Here is a 19156-nt window from a genome sequence, read left to right as displayed (position 1 = left end):
AAAAAAAAAAAAAAAGCAAATGATACTAATACACTTTGCCATTTTACTTCCTCTTTGCTGTGTTATTCCCATCAGATTTGCTAGTGTTTGTCCTAGGAACTACTTTCATTTAGATGAGATAATAAATATAAATAATTCAGCTAGAAAAATGTTTAGGATGATAACAAGGTTAGAAATGATGGAATGAGCTGAGTGCATTAACTAAGGCCTGTAATCCCAGTAACTTGAGACTATGGAGGCTAAAGCCAGAGGATCTCTTGAGGCCAGGAATTTGAGACCAGCATGGGCAATATAGTCAGACCTTATCTCTGGAAAAATAAATAGGCTTGCATGGTGGCACATGTTAGCTATTTGGGAGTTAAAGGCTACAGTAAGCTATGATCATACCACTGCACTCCAGTCTAGGTGACAGAGACCTCAGCTCTAGAAAACAATAAAAAAGTAGTAAGGTATCTGATTTATGATTCCTAATATTCTTTAAGAATTTCATGTCATTCACATCCACCCTAGTTCCATTTCTGGATCTGTGCAGTACTTCAATAAATATTTATTTAAGCTTACTATGTGTCGGTCAAGAAATGGTAAGTAGAATCTATCACATGTGTCAACTCTGATAAATCAGTTTAGGCTTATATTGTTTTGTGCTGAGACTTTTGAGAAAAAAATGCTAGAATCAATTAAAACCACATTTCATCAGGAGGAAAGGGGATGTGGTTACGGCTCCTACATACTTTCCTTCTCTGTGCTAGACACTATAAGAATAGGAAGATAAATCCAGCATGGCTCTAGCCCTTGCAAAGATTATTACAAACCTGTTGGAAAGAGCAGAGGTTGGGACTCCACTTAGAAAATTCTCTTAGCACTTCAGGTGAGTAGAGATGAAGACCTGGGCTAGGGCAGTGATACATGCCCTAAAAATGGAAAGAATGGCATGAACACATGAAATATTTTAGTTGTTAGACTGGAAAGATGCTATAGACATCCTAAAACAATAGGAATAGTCTTTGATCTCTGGAATACTGATAAAGAGAAGTTATATATTTTTCCTGTTGTGTTTGCCCAAACTACTTTCATAGTTTTTCTATTTTTATCCTTGAGTAAAACTCCCCTTTTCTTTTCATTGTCTTCAGTGTAGTCTTATAACAAATGAATGCTGAGTCTCGCCCACTTGACAGTGTGTTCATTAATAGTCTCTTCTCTGCTTCCAGCCAACTTGTATTTAAATGTATGGCTCCCATCCAATGACTCTCAACAGGTTCATTAACGAGAGTATGTATTATGGACAAAAATGGGAGAATTGAGAACTTTACTTGGCTCATAGGACCACCTTTCTCCAATTACTTGGATTCTTTGATTCATTAAGGAAGGAAAATTGTTCTGTAGAATCTTATTGTCATTGGTGTATATTAGCATGCTTTAAAGATAAAAAGGAAAGGACAGTCATCATTTTAGTAATGGAGTCTTAAATTACTGGCACTTTACTCATAAATGAGGGATATAATGTAGAATCCTTTATTCTCAGAAATTGTTCTTATCTCCCCTCCTGCTGAGTCATGAGGTAAACTAATTTTGATTTTATCTGGTCTAAATTCATTCTAATCCAATAATTTAATCAGTCTCTTTAGTTTTAACTGTATCTCATTTGTAGATTGCTTTTCTATTTGAGATTTTTCTACTTCTCTCTAAAATAGCATCTGGGGCATGGGGAAGTGGCTTTCATGGTATCGCATAGATCAGAGGAAATGAATCCCCTCACCTTGTGCTGGTTTTTAGGGGCATTGGTGATAGGATTTATTAGTTGGGTGGTCTGCTAGCATCTGTCTGACTGAAATTGACAGTTGATAAAAAAATCATAGTCTAAATTCTCTCAGCTTAGTTAAGGCCTTATAAAGACCCCTGGCTTATTCAGCCACTCTAAATCTATCCTTAAAGTGTCTGATTTGTTTCCCATGTTTCTCCCGGTACAGAATATACCTCTACTGTAAACTTACTATACATTCTTTACAGTCAGATCAACCATTTGCTTACAAAACCTGAGGAAGGTCTGGGAGGGCAAACAAGTCCATCTCTCTGCCTAATCATGTCAGTCTATTTCTTAAGCTACGTTACAAGTTCTCATCTTTTCATAGTCACCCTGAAAAGCAGCCTCTTCCTGATATTCAAAATGGAGACAGAAATGCCCTTACTATGTCTCACAATTTGTGGAACATATTTCTTCTTATCCACTGGAGCATGAGGAAGGGAAAATAGACATACTCATCTCCCTCACTTATATCTGCCTCCTTTCCTTTTTCTACAGTACTTGAGGGAAAAGAAAGAAATCTCACCCTTAGTTTTCAAAAACCTTAATTACATGACATTATCAGTAGATAATAGAAATTGCAAAACTTTTACTAATTTTTCTCTTGGTGATGTCCATGACTTATTTCTTCTAAACCTCACTGAATCTTCAATCTGTTACTATCTGTTTGATTTATTGAAATAGTTTCCAAATTGTTTCTTGCCTATTTTTCTCTTTCCACCCCAGGCTATTTTGCATCCTGTTACCGGACTATTCTTCTGTTCTCTCTGCTTTGATTACACCATTTGTTTTCATTAAGACAGTACAGAATTATGTCTCATCACTTACCTAGTATTCTCTTTCAATCATATGCCTGCTGAGTTCTAAGATCCTTTTCGTATTATAATTTATTTACTACACTACCCCTAAATTGATTCCTTCCTCACGCCTTTCTTTGACATATTGTCTCTTACTGATAACACAACCATACATTGATTTTTCACAGCCTAGCTTTATTACTATTACCGTTGTTGTTACTATTTTAGAAGCAAGAGTCTCACGCTGTTACCCAAGATAGAGTACAGTGGTGTGATTATAGCTCACTGTAGACTTAAACTCTTGGGCTCAAGTGATCTTCCTACCTCAGCCTCCTGAGTAGCTGAGACTACAGGTGTTTACCACCATACTCAGATAATTTTAAATTATTTTTTATAAAGACAAGGCCTTACTATGTTCCTCCAGGCTCCTCTTGAACTCCTGACATCAAGCAATCTTCCTGCCTCACCCTTCCTAGGTGTTGGGATTACAGGCATGAGCCTCTACCTCCAACTAGGAACCTATATTTTGACCTTCTGTTGTAAAACTGACTCACTCCATGAACAATTTTCTTTGTTAAACAAAATCTAATGGTACTTAAAAAATAAAAGCACGCAAAATATGGGTTTGGGCAATAAGAAATTGTCTTTTTACTATCCTTTAGATTTATTTTCTATATTTTCATTAATAAACATGACTATTCTTATGATTTAAAACAGTATTAGTTCAGCAATACTATAATTTAATTAGATTATGATCCAAAAAATTATAGTGTGCAAAGTTTTATTTACAAAATATCGCTACATCTGCAGTTAATCATAAAGCAGTATTTCTGGTGCACTTCCAAATATTTTATCTATTTTTTGACTGTATAAATAATATTTGTTAGCTATAGAAAGTATAAAAAAGAAACAAAAAATTCAAAAATAATCACTACAAACATTTAGGGCAATTCCCTCTAGTTTCTCTCTGTCTCTCATACATAAAAGATGGATCTAGTTTAAGATCTATGATTAAGATTATTTTGTACATCATAAACATTTTCCCAGATTATTGAGAATTTTTTGTTATTAGTATAATTTATCCTCTCTCTCCATTTTAGTAAAACTCATGTCATTTAAAAAAGATTTTTCTTTTTCTTTTTCTTTTTTTTTTAGTTTGAGGGAAAGGATAAGGTAAGGGGGGGGAGAGTGAAACTAAACATTTAATTACCTGATTAATGTAGAATATTTGCAACATGATGCTTCCTAACTGTGGCCATGATTATTTACTTTTATTTGTATTTCATCATTGAAAAGAGACCTTCAGTTTCTCATTAAGTGTTAAACTAGATCAACCTGACACAGATCTAATAAAATTAGAGCTGTTTAGAACAGTTGGTTCATCAAGAGTTTTGAACCCACAGGTAGATTCTGTAAATAATTAAGGCTTTTTATTTCAATTGATGGCCATGTTAAAGGTCTGTTTCAAAAAAATAAGGATTTAAACATAACACTCCCTTAGGATTTATGTATATAAAATGAGAGGATTGGTCTGGATGATGTATTCATTCCTTTCTACCTGTTATACTCTGTGGTTATATGAACTGTCAGATTCTTCAGGGAAATGCATATACTAAAGAAAATTCTCTGATGTTAGGTTTCTCTGTAACACTGAGATATATTTAGATATGTAAAATACTTTGCCTTTTGGACAATAAATATATAGGATAATATTTTTTGTTTGTATGCCAGAAGGCTCTCTGAACTATAAAAAGAATCAGCTTACAACTAGGATGAAGAAAGCAAGAGAAATGTGCTCATGTGATTGAAAGAGATAACTGCTATACTCAAAATCGACTTCAATTGAGAAAGAACAATTATATATTCCTTATGAAGGACTACTTAATTGCCTACTTTTGGAATAAAACAATTTTTGGCTCTAAGCTAAATTGAAGATTTTGAAGAAATCCCAGGAAAAAAGTGTAGCAAATTTGAATTTACGGCATAGGTTTGCCATTTTCTCATCAAACTTAGACCAACCTTGAAAATATTGTAAGAATGATTTTCTTCAAAGGATAAATGTTCTTGTTTAACTTCTATATAGAAAAGGTGTATAAATGAGGTAGGTGTAATATCTGGATATGCTGGTAATCTTTGAAATGGGTCCCACTGTTATTAGAAAAAGAAAATAAACGTGCTTATCTTTCAGTTGGGCAATAACCAGGACTGATTCATGGAAGAAAACCTATGACAGTTCAGGAATGCTTTCTCTCTGATTGTACCTATAATAAAAAGGTCATGCTTCCTATTATCTTGCTATATTGCTTTGTAAAAATTACTTTCATTGGCGCATACTTGAAATACATTTTAAATAGTTTAACAACCATACTTATATAAAACATAGTTCCTTCTCAAAAGTGCCTAGTAACACTAAAGAGATTGAATCAGTGGAAGAACTTATTAATGCTAAAATTCACAAAAGTATTACTCTTCCTTTATATACTCATTGTTTCCAGCTCTTTCTAACTTTAATAATTGACATTAACACTGTATATTTTTGATAATCTTTGTGATTATTTTTAATAATATTTTCCTTAGTTTTTCTTCTTCTATTCTTCTATCCAACTCTTCTTTATTAAAAAACAGTGTCTACAAGATTGCACAGGATAAAAGGTCAGAAAAATAAAAGATTATTTCAATGTATATACCTCCAATCTATTACTATCGCTATCAAGACATAAAGCAATGTGTTGCACTTGACAAATTTCATATTTCTCTTGGGGTGTGTTGTACTGTATTTTCATAACATATGCAAGGCAATTTCCACTTACTTCAAATCACTGAGTATAATTTTTAATAAGGAAAGAAAAATTTCTCTACTTTTTCTAAAATATCATCTTTGTATTTGAAAATCTACCCCTAATTATTAAATTTTCTGATGGTTTTTCATTTCATTAATTAACAAACATTATCATATGTCATAAATGTTAATAGTCATGCGAAATAAAAAATCTCTATCATTTTTTCTGCTTTGAGGTGTATTCTCCTAAGAAGACAAATCAATCTATCTATCTAAACTATGATGTGATAGGTTATTTAACTATATGAAAGGGAAATTAAAAGCTAAAAAAAGAGAAAGACCACTTTTAGTTGGGTTGTAGATTTGGGAAGACTTCATGCATGAAGTGATCCTGAAAGATTACTCTGGGTAGTCTGTGCATCTAAAGAGGGAGGGGCAGGGGTGCCAGGAATAGTTCAGGTAATGTGAAAAGACTTTGCAAAGATGTGATATTTTCTTGGTGTGAGAAGAATCTTCAGAAATAATTTTAGCTCCAGAAAGGTGAAGTGTTGAGATACGAGAATTAAACAGTAATTATAGAGATTATAATGAATGAGCGTGAGGGCCATATTTAGGAATTTGGACTGTGTCCTGACAAATTATGAGAAGCTGTGGCAGGATTTCGAACAGCTGCACAATAAGGTTATTCTAGCGGGAGTGCTCAGAGTTGGCTGAGTGAAAAAGACTAATGGAGGAAAAGACCAGTTTGAAAGCTGTTGTGGTACTCCAGTGAGAAATGATAAAAGAATTATCTACCAAGTGGTGAAAATGAAATAAAGAGTAAGATGTGGACCAGGATATATTAAGAGGGATATGATAACCAGTTCAAAGGCTGAGGATGACAACAGCCAGTTGTCTGAAGCAATCATGAATCAGGGAAAATCTAGGGAGGAATAGCGTTTAGTTTGAGGCATGTTGCCTTTGAAGTACCTAAACTGAGAAGCACTGGACATTTAGGAAGTGAGGGTGGTGGTCATAGATCTAAGTGTCACAGGGGTGTATACTAACCCCTGGGATTGTCTAAGCTGGTAGTGGGAGGAGAGTAAGCATGTCGATAAATAAGAAAAGCCATTACACAGTAAGGCTCTAGAGAACGTTAAAAAAAAAAAACAGTAAGCAAGGGGAGAGGTTTGTCAATTGTGGTTTTAAAAAGTTAAGGACATTGATGATAAGCAACTAATATTTCATTCATTTGCAAGTGACTTTTTGTATACTTGAAAATAAAATTTTAATCACATGATATTTCAACCAGATAAATTTGGTTACCCAGAAAAAAAAAGAGGTATTAATAACATATATTTGAAGGCCAAGAAAAGCTACATAATGAATGCTCCATAAATTAGCCATTACATAGGTAGATGCACAATTTGTTCCATGAAGATTCAAAGTATTAAGTTATTTTACTCATCACAACAACCTATTTCCATCAAAATTTCATGGAGAGATAATAGATCATTATTTATTCTATAGAGAATGTAGACCATGAAGATTAAAAATAGCTCATGAATAAAGGAAAAAGAAACTCTATATGTGGGATTTTATGTAATTATGGTAACAATTCCTTGGAGATATTGTGGTCTGTTATGTAAATATGTGTAATTACGATAATTTTAAAAACCATGTTATTTACTCAGTAGTTTAACAGCTCCTTCACAAAACATTGACTTTCAGAACTCAGGAGAGGTATAGCAATACATAAAAATGAGGGTGAATTTAATACCACAAGTGAATTTAAAATGTATTTTTATAAGAAAGACTTCAGAATTTAAGGATATATTTACCCTGTTTTTACTTTCACACACAGAAACTCTGCTATAGCGCAAGTCACTATTAGCCAAGTTCAGGGATAATATATATGAAGATTGTTGTTAATGGAATGAATTGGTGGTATTCTCATAAAATTTTCTAGACCATGGTTGTTTAGAAGAAGGGACAGTGTGTTCAAAGGCTGCGAGGTTATTTAGATCTAGAGTGCTGCAAAGGACAAGCCCAGGCCAAAAGATAAGTGTATAATCATCAATATTGTTTTATGCCATATTTTAAAATTTTGGATACAATTATATAAGTACTAGAGAGCTATTAGAGGGCATGATCTGAGAAAACGACTTAATTTCTTTTTATTTTGGAAAAATTAGCAGTAGTATAAAGAAAAAAAGATTTAAAATAATAACCTCGCAGCCTTTGAACACACTGTTTCTTCTTCCCAGAATGATACACCCCTCATACATGCACACATATATGTGAATGAATGTACCCACACACATTCACCTATCACACTGATGGCCTAGTGAACACATTGAAACTTGGCTCACCCCAAGTGACCTTTGCCCCACTCCATTATATAAGTGTGCTCCCCATATAGCCTACTTTTGTTTTTATTATAATCCCATTATCACTGAATACCTCCACATTTCAGAGCTGTGTGAATGGTGCTCCCTGGAAGAGTGCAATATAGTGACCATTATGATACTTTTTCACAGATTTATTAACTTGTCTACCTCTGCTTACTGTATGGCTTATAATAGTAGAACATATTCTTCATTTCTCTTTTTGGTCCCCAAATTCAGTTCACCTATTAGCACATTTTTGGTCTTTCATAAATATTCATTCAATGAATGAATGGATAGATAGTCTCCTTTCCTCTGAAAGTTTGAATTTCTGATTATAGCACCCATATATTAAATATACACTCCTACGATTGACCCTTGAACAATAGGGGGGGAAATAATAACTAACATAGATTGGACATGTTCTTTATGCCACAAATTTTGTTACTGCTTGCTTGTATTATTCCATTTAGTGTTTACAACAACCCTATGGAGTAGGTGTTATTATATGACCTTAGACTGCAATCTACATATTCTTTTTATCAGATAGCTACAATCACACTATTATAACATCAATATTTGAAATGAGGAAGTCAGAGGGCCAGTGAACAATGTGAGAAAAGTATGAGAACTTTATATGCATTTCCAGTTTGCATCTTTGATGTGATTATCCATTAGATATAGAGTAAGGAAAAAGAAGAAATACAGGATGGTTACCAGTTTTCTGGCTTAGCTGGATGGTGGTATTATTCGCAAGGAAAGGGGGAAAGGAGTCCATGGAGAGAGAAGATAGTGAATTCATTTCAGGATGTTGGATTCTGAGTTGTGTGAGTACACTTCAGGGAGGATATCTAAGAGGAAGCTGGATATATGGACCTGAGCTTAGAGAAAAGGTTTGGATTGGACATAGATTTGTGAGTTGTCAGCATATCAGCAGTAGCAAAATTACTGATCTGAGAAGCAAAAGGAGATTAAGCAGAAGTATCCATATTGGCTCTCATATTGATATTTAAGGTGTAAGTGGGAGTGGAAGCTCTGTAAGAGGAGAATGAGGAGGAATCATTATAGCAGAAAAAGAAAAAAAAATGTAAAGAAGGGAGGATTCAAGAAGGCAAAAGTTAAAAGATTGTCTTTTACAGAGGTCAAGTAAAATGAAAGAGGAAAAGAGTTCACTGGATTTGGAAATTAAGGCATGAGCCACTTTGCTGAGAATGTGCTCAGTAAAGACATGCACATGTGAATGTTGCCTTGAGAAAGGTGGCACAGGCAGTAAGACAATTATGAATGCTTCCTCTAAGAACCTTCACAGTGCAGGAAAAGAGGAATGATGTTCCAATTCTAGGGAAGGATTTGTTTGTTTGCTTATTTCATTTTTGTTGGGTAATTTTGGGGTTTGGCTTAGTTTCAATTTCCTAGGGTATTTAAACCTAGAGGGTTTATATACAGTCAAGGGAAAGATGTTTATATATAGTACAGTCAGGAGTCCAAAAAAGAGAAGAATTAGATTAAGAGCAAAGAAGGGGTAAGAAGTTTAATCCGTAAATAAGACAAAGAGTTCATCTTTATCAGAAACAGGAAGGATGAAAGGATAGACAGAAGGATGGATTCTCATATAAATGCAGGCAGAAAGTTCTTAGCCATTTTTTAATTTCAAATTGCAAAAAAAAGTTACTAAAGAATGTAACAATGTGCTAATATTCCATTCAAATCATATTCTACTTTCCCTCAATTATTGTTCTTCCAGGCAAATACTTTTTGACCTGAATATCCTGCCTAATTTGTGTAAGTGTAAAACTATATTGTCCAAAGGACCAACGGAGTTTTGCTCCTTAGGTTAGGATGTTAGAAACACGTTAGGTTTTTCTATTAAGATGGCTCACTTACTAGGAGGAAATTGTTAACTTTGGGGGCCATTGATTGCTTTTCTGCTGTTTCGGAGACTGTATAATAGTGCTGCAATAAGGAATGACATGTACATATTAGAAACATTATTGCTCTGCTATTCAATTATTTAGGTGAGGTTTTAGGAGTGCCATTTATCTAGTGGAATTTTCAAATCTCCATCTGTATTATTACCATGTAAGCAGTGGATCTAGTGTGACATTGCTTTTACTGGCCATAATATGGCACAACTCTGGTTTGAGAAGTCAAAATAGGAGGTAGGAGATGGATCATGGATATCTAAAGTGTAGACTACGTTTCATAATAAACCGTCTTTTGAAGTTGTATCTTCCTAAGAGCTCCCCTTACAGATCTTTTGTAGACAAAGCTTCAAAATGGAATTTCTGCAACAGGCTTCCCCAAACTTTAAATTCTCAACTACCAGGCTATCATTAAAAGTGTGTTCATGCTTGTTGTTTAAGGTATTACTAAACAACCATTACATGAGCATTGCAAAATCAAGTTTTGAATTCACAATGGAAATAAATATCTCTCTGAATGCTTAGAGCTTTAGCACAATTGATATGGGACTAAGTTAAAACCAAGGAAAGTGTAGTATCTTTTTCTTTACATTTTCAATTTTAGACATGTATTTCTTTTAACAGTTATTAATGAAGCCATCTCTGTGTGCCTACCACAGTTCTAACTCTTTGATAGGTATGGAGAAAATGACTATCTTATAACCTCTGCTCTCGTTTTTGTGGATGCTGGCATATCCTTTTCTTCAGAAAGCTTTCTTGTTTGTATTTACTTGCTCCATTTGGAACCAAAGTACATGGTATTTAGGGATGGAAACTTTGTTTGGGAATAATACAAATAATATTGGAAAAACTTATATTTACTTCTGTATGCAATACTGATGCGTATATCCAAATTTAACCTCGTGAGAATCCCAGGAACTACAACTCTGCAGACAAGAAAGTACAGATTCTCCTTAACAAACAAGGCTTGCATCACACTAGCAAGCTCTGATTTTAAAAAAGAGCCATCCCGGGCAGTGCCTGTGGCTCAAAGGAATAGGGGGCCGGCCCCATATGCCAGACGTGGCAGGTTCAAATCCAGCCCCGGCCAAAAACTGCAAGAAAAAAAAAAATCCCATCCCAACTTAATGACCAAACTAGAAACCTATTTTGGATGCAGTTATGATGCATGATATTCCATTGTTCTAATAAATCCAGAAACATATTTCATAGCTAGCACCAGGTGAGGGGCTGTCAAGGTTAAATGCAGAAGCATGTACTCTGGAGGGTCAGCATTTGGCTGTTTGGCATGCTTTTATTCCATACTCCATATTTATGTAGTGGCGGCCAGTGTGGTGTGCTAAGAAGTTTGAGGACTTGCCTTGCCACCAGTTAGCTAAGTGAACTTCAAAACACCCTTTTAAGATCTCCTTTACTGCAGTAGTCTATGAAAATATTGATTGAACTAAATAAGTTTAATGTTCTTAACAGGTAACCATTTCACTAATTTACTGTTGTTGCAGTTTTTGGCCGGGGCCAGGTTTGAACCCACTACCTCTGGTATATGGGGCCAGCACCCTACACCTTGAGCCATAGGCACCACCCAACGTTTCACTAATTTAGTGCTAGGATAATACTAAAGAAAATGAAAAACCCATTCTGTGGTAGTTATATAGAGTATAGTTAAGTGATTTACATGAAGGTTATATACAGACAACAATTTAGGATTTTTTTTTTCCCAGAAAGTAAATGACAAAAATGATGTGAAAGCAAAGAGAATTACCAGGATAAAAACATTCTGAGGTAGTGCTTGTGTCTTCAGAGGGGAAGGAAAAAAAAAAAAAGAAACAAACAAGTCTGCTTGGGATATGGCTGGGAACTAGGTAGCCAAGCAACTGATTGAAAAGCCACCAAAGGGAGCCTTCTTCAAAGGGATGGGTGCATCACTGAGTTAATCCCTGGTTTAGGCTTTGACAGGCTTGCATCTCAGGATTCAGTTCAAACATGAGCTATTATGTGCTGACTTCAGCATGGGAGCACTGAAATTGGGCCATGACTGCACATTTTATTACTGAATCTGTTCTCGAAAGCCCTGGGAAAAGAATGCTTTTTTGAAAAAAGCTATACTTGCCACCCAATAACAAGGGTTATGCAATAGATAATCAAGTTGTCTTATTAGATTATTCCTTTACAACACAGAATCTAGGATGAAACATTCCTCAGATGAATAGAGCTATGATTTTTATCAATGAAATAAAACTAACCTAACTGCGTAAATAGTTTCATTACTGGTAAAAGAGCTTGCTAGGCTCTCTTAAAAATGTGAGAAAACAGGCACTTTTCATAAAAGTAATGGGGCCTTTGTTACAGAAAAAAAAATCTGCTTTGGAAAAATCAATATTTTTTTATTTTAGGAGATTTATACGTGAGGATTGTTGCTTTTCTATTAGCTTAATAAATGCCCAGGGCATCCTAATAGTTAAATTTATATAATTAAAAGAAGTAGGGGTAATATGGGCTTATTTCCTTATTGTGCTACATTATTTGATGTTCTGATGAAAGTCAGTGATCTTTTCAATAAGTATATATTGCAATTCTACTGAAAGGGATACATATGTGAATAAGGACCCTGCAGTAAGAAGCTTAACTTTAGTGGTGAAATACGAGAATTCTGTTAAAATAGACTAATAGACTTGTATAATGATAATGTATAATAATAACACTAATGAATAATGGCAGTATATAATATTATATTCTATAGAACTTGGAGGAAATCTAGAGTTGGTCTAGATAAGTCAGATGTGTTTGGGTCACGTTTGAGAAGAGGTGGAATTAAAGGTAGACAGCTAGGAATTGTGCATTTTAAAGAGCTATAGTAGTAGTGGTGATGATATGATGTTGGTGGTAATGAGAAGGAAAATGAGGAGGAGGAGGAAAAGGAGAGATGTATTAGTTACCACTATAGATTTGTGTGCTTGGTATTTTTCTAAGAGAGTTTGCATATATGAACTGAGTTAATACTCACGACAGTCTTTTGAAGTATGTGCTATTATTGGTCCCATTTTTATGGTTAGGAAAATTGAGTAACAGAGGAGCTGACCTGCCATAGTAAGTGGATGATTGGTGTTAAAATCAGAGCACACCCATGCAAGAAGAATGTAAATGTTCCAGAGAAAGGCTGAGAAGTGATGATAGTCTATATCACTCAGATACCTGCAGTGGCTAAATAGAAATATATGTGATATGGTGCATAACAAGAAATGGTGGTCACAATAGCACGCTGGGGAATATGCAGAATAAACTGGATAACTAACAGCCCATGTAAACATAGGGGATGAACCCCAGTAGATTGTGGCCCTCCAGAAATGCTGTACCAGTGTTATAAATTGTCCAAGCTCAGAAAGAATCTCAAATTTAGATACATAAGTGAAACCTCCAGATTATTAAATATTTGGCAATTAATTAAAATTTTCTAAGATAAAATGTTAAATGGGCTCTAGAGAACATATGAATTACTGCGCCTGTTACAGCCCAGGAATGACCAGCACACCATTCCATCATTATACAGAGGCATTTACTGACTTTTCTGAAGTTTCTAATAGTCTGAGCTTAGAACAAAATACAGAGTAGTTAAAAGTCACATTCACTCAATATTAATATTGCTAACAGCTTAGTGGGTTAATTTCAATGTCAAATATTTGTTTTAAGAATAAATGCAGGAGCATGTAAAAATCAAAGTTCAGCAACATATTTTCAGTATGTTCCCTTAGCTTCATGCTCCAACACTGTGAGCATCTGAAATTTATTCTGATAACTTCTCTTGGGCTGTGGCCATCTCCATCCATGTCTCTTATACAAGATTATGAAAATCATGGGAAAAAAGTCTAATTTCCAAAGAATAGGTGTGAATCCATGTTAGAAACCCATATGACAATATTAAATTCATTTATCTGGGCATCTCAAGGTAGGATTGCTCATATTTCTGGTAATACCAAATGCTATGGAATGTCTCCATGAAAGCTGATATATATGTGTATATGAAGTGTATTCCCTGCTTGCTTGATTCTTCCTCTTTTCCTTTCTTTCTCTCTTTTATCTCCTCCCAATTTGCTCATATTTTGTTTTATGGGTTGTGAATATTATGATCCTTGATCTCTAACCCAACTATAACTTGATTGTCTTAGTGCCAGATGTTACTTTGCAACATAGGGAATTGAAATGTCAATGACATATTGACAAGCTAGAAAATGTCCCAGGTAAAAAGTGTTGAAAATGGTAAGGAGTCTCAACACCATATCATGTGAGGAATACTTAAGTAAACTAGGGAGAGAGACAATGAAAGACTATCTAGGACAAATAAGATAGCGACTCTAAAATATTTAGAAGATTGGCAGTGAAAAAGATTTAGTATTTAATTTATTTGAAAACTTATTCTGACTTCGAAAGTGCGGAAGCTATGGGAGGTAGAGTTTAGTGTTAATAATGAAAACTTTTCTCCATATAGAGGACTACCTAAAAGGGGTAGTGGATTCCTCAAAAATTGTTAAGACTGTAAGACTGTGGTACAGAGAAAGTTTCTGGATTGTCAGGCAGAAATATTTGACCTCTGAATGAGTGCTTTGTCTCAAGAAGTATAGAGAAAAAGTATCAATATAAAGTAATATCATCATTTAAGATAATTTTATGACATAACAGAGGACACCATTTTATCGACAATAACTACAAACATTAAAACAGATTACAGCATACATCGAAATTAATAGAGACCTAGTGTTTGCTGCTAGATAAGAGTATGCATACATGTCACATTCTCTTGTATTGACCTTGTTCTCTCAAGTAACTGCGTTTCCATAACTATTTCCATGTAGTGTACATTTCACACATTCTAAAAGGATCAGTTATATTAGATGGTCTTCTTTTTAATTGCAAAAAGTTTTTATAGGACTTTCTCCTTACTTCGGTTTTCCATTAAGCTATTGAAATAATACCATTGTATGTGTTTTTCAGCCCTGTATCTCTGGTTATTGTTTGTCATATATATGTTGGAATCACTATTTTAACCCATGTTATAGGGCAGTTGTGGCAATTATCTAAGAAAATCAAGCAGTTAACATTATTGAAGAAAAATGTTTCAAATTCAGAATTGTGTGGTTAATCAAAATGTGTTTTCACTCTATAGGTCTGGCTTAGGGTGCATTACTTAGAGGCTAGGAGGACAATGTTGACATTTAAGTGGTTCTTGTTGCATGTTTACATTAACAAAATGAAGAACACCCTAATAATTGTCTTTAAAAGACATAGATTTTAAATAACTACCAACTAACACATAGTGCTTTGCAAATGAAGTGGAAAAGAATCCTCAAACAATCATACTTAATGCAACAGAGAATTATATCCTTATGGAGAAAATAACATAGAATGCATTATAATCTTGGTCTGTGGCCCTGAAAATTTTAGTTGCTATTATTATTCTCTACATTCTCTGCATGGCATGCTTCATTGTTCACCAATTGTCAAGGAAAAATATTTGTTACACGGAGAAAATGAGAGCAATCTTACCTGTAAGCAAATTGATATTGATGCCTGTTGTCCTAGAAACGCACTTGTACTTTATTAATGTTCTTATGGGGATTATTTTGTTTTACTGGTGATTTTTTTAGGTTATTCGTCATGGGGGAGAAAGCGGCAAAAAGGGGAGTAGTGGAAAGAGGTAGAAAGAAAAACACTGCTGGATTTACTCAGAAGTGTGTTTTCCCTCAGCTTTACTGAGATATAATTGACCAAAAAAAAAAAAATGTGTACATTCATGGTGCCCTACAAGATGATTTGATGTACATAAAGATTGTCAAATGATTATCACCATCATGTACCTTACATTGTTTTTGTTCTTTTGGTAATGAGGACACTTAAGATCTACTCCCTGAGCAGATTTTAAGTACACAATATATTATTATTAGCTATAGTTACCATGGTCTATGTTAGATGTCAAGAACTTACTCATCTTGTAATGGAAAGTCTGTATCCTTTGATCAGCCTCTTCTTTCAGCTTATTTTTTATATTTTTATCTTAGGTTTGTTATTGTAAATATTGTGGTTCATGTTCAATCTTCTCTTTGCTTTTGCTCTATAGATCTAGCTTGGAGGAAATGTGGAAATGTTAGTTAAAGGTAGATTTTAAGTTCAAATGTTTCCCTCGAGTTTGTTTATGGTCATCTTTGATTTTTCTACTTGAACACAGAGAAATGAGAATGTGTGTGTGTATAATCACACACATATGCATGTGTATGTGTATATATATACACACACACATACACACATGTGAAGGACAAGTTTCTGCATTCCGTGTTTTGTTCAAAGTGGATAGTAAATTGCTGTGCTTGAATATGAGAGGAAATGCATCGGATTCAGGTCAGCATGCTCAAAACATATTGTGCGACTTCATTTCCTGAGGTCTTTTTTTCTTATTCATTTCATCCAAGAGAGATGAAAGCCTTTGTGTAACTTAAATTTGGAGGCTAGATGTCAACAGGACCAGTCACCTATGACAGTACAATTGTAATTCAGTGGCCTGCAGGTGATCTCAACACTACGGTAGCCTATAATATTCTAGGGTACATATCTCAAGCTCTTTATTTCTGTTTTTTTCCCTGAACCTATTTCAGCCTTTTCACTGTTCAATAATACCTTCTATATATCAGTAAAATAGATGTTTTGAAACATGATATTCTTAGAGTTAGTTTGAAAATTTTAAAAATAGAGTTATTTGTTAGATATATTTTTAAAATTTCTACACATTTTCTGTATATTTTCTTTGCCTGCTCATCACTACTATACATTATTTAAAACTCCCTTCCCACAATTATGTCCATAGGAAGAAAGCATTTCAAGTAGGAGAAGCTGTTGTTACATGCTTTTTTATAAAGCTCAAACTGGGAGGAAAACTTTTACATTTAATTAATGAGAATTCAACTCCTTAAAAGATTGACAACTTCTGAAACTTATATACTTATATAATCTTATTCCTTCTCTAGAGAGAAAAAAAAAATATTTTGGTTTCATTAAAAAAAAAAATGACCAAAAACATTGGCCGCATATTTGCTATTAAAGATAACCATATTTAATTTAACAGAAATGGGTTTTTTCACCAAGTCTAAATGACCTGCAGCATTATAGAATTGGCTGCCATTCTCTCAGTCAGAAGCCAGGCTTTGGAAAACCAGAACTCTCCTCTACAGCTAGTACAAAGATTGTGCTCAGGGTTTAAATAAAATAAAAAGAATAAGGTGGAAAATTAGAATATGTTGAGAGTTGAAAGATTTGATCCTGTGACTTTTACATAACTCAGGAAGGAAATAACCCAATTCTTCTCCACATTGAGTGGAAAAGCAAGTCAAAACCACAGAGGCTGAAAACTTTCTCTACATGGATTTTCAAACGATTTATATAAAGATGTTGGAAAAATTCACAAAGACCTGGATAATGTTGGAAAATCTTGTGTTTTGAAGACAGGACAGAGCTGCCTGATACAACAATGCCATCTATTGGCTTCCAATGAATGGCACTGACCACAGCTAGTTTGGAATGTCTGAAAAAGGGACAGGTTAATAGTTTGGAACATGTAGAATCTAAACTTGTTAAAGGACCAGATGGTATTTTGTGAGTGCTTTACTCTTGAATATGGAACTCTATATGCATATAAACACAATGTGTATCAATATGCTCAGCTGAGCTTTCCTTATCATCACATTATCCTGGTATCTGGGTTTTGTCTTTCTGTGAACTAGCAAACGTTGTACAAGAGGATACGTTTTTATCAGAACAGACAGCACACTCTTCCTTCAATATACTTTCCATGTCCTATTCCCCTTCCCCCAATCTCAATAGATAGGATTTTAAATGGACTCAGAAAAAAGAGTACAGGGGTTCTCTTAGTTGAGCTGGATTGATTCTACTTTCAGATATTAGAACCCAGGATGTGATAGAGAATTTTTGGTTGCTTTGATGAAAGAATACAACATTTGATTATGACAGTCTTCATTTCTTTGTTTGCCTTTAAAATTCATTAAAAGATGTGTCCTGTAAAATTGAGTTATAAAAATTGCAATCATTTGAAAGATGACAATCTAGATTAAAAAATAAATACATGCCAAATAATGTAAATGCCAATAAATACATGCCAAACATGCCATTTAAATGTAATTCATAAAATGTATAGGAGTACACATATTATTTCAGATGACGTGAAGTGGCACAGAAGTGCAAAAACCTAAAACCAATGAAGGCATCAAAATGATCTACCACAGATGGAGCTAGAAGTTAATGAAGCAATAGTTCCCCAAACCTTTTGTTCTTCCATATTGAGAAAATGCAAAAGAATAAGAATCTTGGCATGTAGGAAATTGGGAGACATTTTTCCATAATTGGTTCAAGAAATTCTTACATTACATTTAATTTTTAGGTTGATGGTTTCATATGTGTAATATATTCTTTGAACAGTCATCTCAAATAGAACATTTCTGCCAAAAGGTAACATTTTTGTTTAAATAACTCCCTTCTCATTTTCATCAATTTGATGCCTTGCTTTAATTCTTAGGGGTTCTAGGTGGCACTTCAAATGAGTGCTACTGATTAGTAATTTGGCTAATTGATTATCAAATGATAATTATTGCTATGCAGCATAAGTGTTTACTTAATGATAGTAAAGACTATCTAAGTCTTTCTTATTTAAAACATTTCTAATAAGACCATTCAAACAAACATATTTAATTTATTTTGAATACTGTTGCTCATTTGAACAAAGAATCAAGTTATAAAATAAGAACTATTGTATTATTTCAATTGCCTGAGTAAAAACCTAAAATAACACATTGTACTCCAGATTTAAGTGCTTCAAGCCTCACCTTGTCTATGTCTGCCATGTCTGATTATTACCCATGTTTTATGGATTTAATATCTTTCCATAAGCCATCTCATTTTTTACTGAAATATATTTTAAAAGAGAATTTGTATTACTCCTTGAATTAAAGACACTAGAATACACATACCTATAAATACTAGGCTACCTTTTAAATAACTGAAAAAAGTCATAATATTGTTGTTTTTATTAATATAACAAATATGCTATTATTATATCTGTTTGATTTACCAACAATGACATGATATTTTCAGGTAAAAATTGAACTATATTTCATCAGCAAGCAATAATGGTGTGTTTGGTTCTATTCGGGTTAAATTAAGGTTCTTAGTTAATAAGAAATTTCTTGGTTTTAATTCTAATACACCCTAGTTGTGAGAATCAAAATTTGCATATGTAATTGTAGGAAAAGGTACACATCATTTAATTAATTCTAATAGTGGTACACACTAAGAGCAATCCTAGACCACGTGTTGTAAGTGATTCTAGTTCAATAAACCTTCCTGTCGAGCTTTGTGTCAAGAGCCCATTAGAAGCTTCTGTTCTTCACCCAACATGGTAATACCATGTTGCTGATAAAATACCTGCAAATAAATCA

General features: G+C 34.0%; 1 protein-coding gene across 2 annotated transcripts in view; it reads left to right on the top strand.

Annotated features, from left to right (window-relative positions):
• The window catches only part of IL1RAPL1 (interleukin 1 receptor accessory protein like 1), a 1308770-nt gene that overhangs the window by 490492 nt on the left and 799122 nt on the right, over positions 1 to 19156 (top strand). The gene's annotated exons all lie outside the window — the stretch shown is intronic.

The sequence above is a fragment of the Otolemur garnettii genome, unplaced genomic scaffold, assembly GCF_000181295.1.
Source record: "Otolemur garnettii isolate 467f Iridium unplaced genomic scaffold, OtoGar3 scaffold00072, whole genome shotgun sequence".
NCBI lineage: Eukaryota > Metazoa > Chordata > Mammalia > Primates > Galagidae > Otolemur > Otolemur garnettii.
This window is presented reverse-complemented; position numbering and strand designations above follow the sequence as displayed.